At 34.0% G+C, this 297-nt stretch overlaps 1 protein-coding gene across 1 annotated transcript in view; it reads left to right on the forward strand.

Moving 5' to 3' along the window:
• Positions 1-297, forward strand: part of PTPRT (protein tyrosine phosphatase, receptor type, T) — a gene marked incomplete at its 5' end in the record, with an annotated part of 369,542 nt that overhangs the window by 285,647 nt on the left and 83,598 nt on the right. The window lies entirely within an intron of this gene.

Raw genomic sequence — 297 nt, forward strand, 5'->3', positions numbered from 1 at the left:
CAGACTCAATGTTAAATATTATTTTGGATATATTGGGTTAAATAAAAATGTGTTATTGAAACTAATTTTACATGTTCTTTTTTTACCTTATTTAATGTTACTGTAGGAATATTTTAAATTATATATGTGGCTTACATTATATTTCCGCTGGATGGGGCAGCTCTAGACCTCTTCACCTCACTGTGTGGCTCCAGAGCGCTCTCCCTTTCTCTGTCTCTTTCCCTAGAACTGTACTGTCCGGTACAGTTGCCATAAGCCACAAGTGGATATTGCAATTTAAATTCATTAAAATTAAAC

This window comes from Galeopterus variegatus, unplaced genomic scaffold, assembly GCF_000696425.1.
Source record: "Galeopterus variegatus unplaced genomic scaffold, G_variegatus-3.0.2 Scaffold730, whole genome shotgun sequence".
Taxonomy (NCBI): domain Eukaryota; kingdom Metazoa; phylum Chordata; class Mammalia; order Dermoptera; family Cynocephalidae; genus Galeopterus; species Galeopterus variegatus.